Source organism: Ptychodera flava, chromosome 7 (assembly GCF_041260155.1).
Source record: "Ptychodera flava strain L36383 chromosome 7, AS_Pfla_20210202, whole genome shotgun sequence".
In the NCBI taxonomy this organism is placed as follows: Eukaryota; Metazoa; Hemichordata; class Enteropneusta; family Ptychoderidae; genus Ptychodera; species Ptychodera flava.
The window spans coordinates 35,212,052-35,215,224 of NC_091934.1; positions in this window are offsets into that span (position 1 = coordinate 35,212,052).

Below are 3,173 nucleotides of genomic sequence, written 5' to 3' on the forward strand. Positions count from 1 at the left end.
AGTCAAGGTTGTTTTCAAAAACGGTGTCATCATATCCAATTTTTTCCCAAAAAGTTATCATGTTGTTTCAGACTGTGATGAAGGTAACTCGATAAAGACTACACTGATGTGTTCAAACAATCTCATCTCTCTAAACAACGTTGACATGGCTTTAACTGTATTTTGAAAATCTCAATCTCTCCTAGACTTTGTAATCAGGGGGTGTTGCTGTATCTAATTTTCTTCCGTCATTATTTGTGTACTGTTGAAAATCAGGATAAGGGTGTTTTGGAATTCTGCGGAGCATATATTAGTACTTAGCCATCCAGTTCTGGTATGACTTGAAATGTGCGATCAAACAAAATTACATTTTCCGGATATACAATATAATAAGTTCAGTGGCCGATGAGTTTCTCAAATTCCCAATTCAGATGATCCATGACGTTCTGTATAGCCCAACAAATGAAGTCACTAGAATTTATTTCCCCATACCATTACATTTGTTGAAAATATCGTATTATTGTACAAGAAGGAAAAGAAACATCATGAATTTGATGCAGGCAACGAAAGAAGTCCTATTTGGCCGTGCCCGTGCCCTTGACAAATATATTATACAACGTCAGGACAATTAATGAGACAAACAATAGAAATGCAAATGAGAAATACTGCTTTTATTGTGAGACTATTCTCACCAAATTCTACAACAACGGCAATATCAATGTTCAAAACAAGGAACTCTGTGGAACGCGCCTCGGGGAGGGGGGTTGCGATATTCGGACTCGCGAATCCTACAATTCTTTGCGGATATATCACTTATGGGAGACTAGGGAAACCGTCGTGGGAACTGCGCCTGTGAGAGTTTCTTGTTTACGAACATTTCGTGCACGATATCTAGATGCACCTCATCATCATAGCTGCAACATTTAAATTATGTGATGTAGATTAAGACAGACAAGTTTTAACTTTTATCAATCGCCACCTTGGATACAGTGTTTACACTGGTCGTATGGGTCCCATAAGTCCTTTGAGCGCAGTTCCGACGACTGTATCCCTTCAAAGCTAGCTCTTGGAGAAAGAAAACCTTTCACCGCATTAGTTCTTCAAAAAAACCTATATTTAATTTTTCCTTATAGAGTTAACACAGGGATGGCGAACACTTTGAATTTCAAATATCGCAAAATGTTGGGCTGGTTCCCAACTTGTCACAGTGACCGTCGATTTTTGTTGTTGCTTTGGTAAGAATTTCATTTAGGAAAGTTTGAGCAAAAGTTTATGTCTTTGGCCAGTTAGAACATGTTCAAATAGTATTTTGTTTCCGTTGGCCTGCGGATTAATTCCATGTACATTCCCAATTTATATTTTAATATGTATTCATGCATGGCATGTAAAATAATCGACAGTTTGATGACACTATCGAAAGACAAATAGGATGATATAACATGAATAATCGACGAACCTATATTACGATCGCTGCAAATAGAATCATTCAACGTGCGTCTACCTGTTGTATCGTGTCGATTTTTACATAAGTGTGAAAATCCACAATGCACGTACCAATCATCAATTGTATGGAATGCATACATTTGTCATGAATGTGATCAAAACAGATACAAACATGTTTAACCAATCCATCATTGACATTCATTTCCCGGTGGCGGCGCTCTCAGGGAACCCATGCGTATCACCAAAATCACTGGAAATATGGACGTTTTTGTTCATTATGGTCCGTGAAAACAAGAAAAAGGGTTTTCTTTGCTAAGAGCAAAACCCTGGTGAATTATTTTCTTAGATGTACAGCCATAGCAGTGCTAAAATGAAACGAGTCAAGGTTGTTTTCAAAAACGGTGTCATCATATCCAATTTTTTCCCAAAAAGTTATCATGTTGTTTTAGACTGTGATGAAGGTAACTCGATAAAGACTACATTGATGTGTTAAAACAATCTCATCTCTCTAAACAACGTTGACATGGCTTTAACTGTATTTTGAAAATCTAAGTCTCTCCTAGACTTTGTTAATCAGGGGGTGTTGCTTTATCTAATTTTCTTCCGTTATTACTCGTGTACTGTTGAAAAATCAGGATAAGGGTGTTTTGGAATCTTGCGGAGCACGTATTGGTACCCAGCCACCCTGTGAGTGCAAACGCCGTGGTTCATTGGTCTTCAGAACTGCAGGAAAAGTAGTGTTTTCCTAAAACACAATGACGAAGTCCCTATATATTTGTTACTTCTGCAGATGGTGAGTCACGACAGATAGCAGGGATGTAACGGAGCTGCAAATGTTCTTCAGACTGTTTCGTCAGAATGAGTAAGCTTAGGTTATTCATCGTCCGTTACAACATGGACCCTAAAACAGATCATTTTAGGGCCATATGGTATGAAAATATCACCCTTGTGGCGTTTTTGCCAAAATTCCGGCTCATTGCTATGATTTCCGTGAGCCTTATATAACTCTTTTAAATTACCCAGAATGCAACAGCCCTCACTCACAGGTCGGCATTTTGATTCAAGCTGGCAATTATTTTACAAAAGTACTTCAAATTAAAGTTAAAACAAAACAAGCATCCATGCAGGTATCAAAACATAAAGGTCCACACTATTTTTCACCCGAACTACCTTCGTGAATTCGTGGTTTGTTCCGATATAGTTAACACAGAAATGGCAGCCATTTTGAATTTCAAATGTCAGTAAATGTTAGGTAATTTGTTTCTCTAGTACTAAAATTTGCAAAGCGACTCCTGACTTATTCTTGATTTGGCAAGAGAGTGGTTGAAAGTCTCATTTATAACAGTCTGAGCAAAGTAAGTCTGCGATATGCACTGTTATTGTTGACAAATTGATTGTAATCTGCCGAGTCACCAATAAGGGATGGACAATTTGATCTTGGGAGGGCGGTAGTCAAAAACAGAAAAAAAATTCAAAGCAAAAAGTTACGGAAAAAATCTTCAGACTAGGTTGCCAAATAAAACAAATAAAATCAGAACGCAAAAAAATTATACATCTGACAGTTTAATGAGGAAAAAATATTAGCACATCATGACTCATGGAAAAAAAATTTCAAAAATTTAAAATTATTATTGTAAAAAAATATTCACAATCTGACTGTGACCACTGTGACCCCACCTCCCAAGATCTAATGGTCCGTCCCTAATAACATTGGACATTACACACGTTGTGTAGACAAGTTATACACGAAA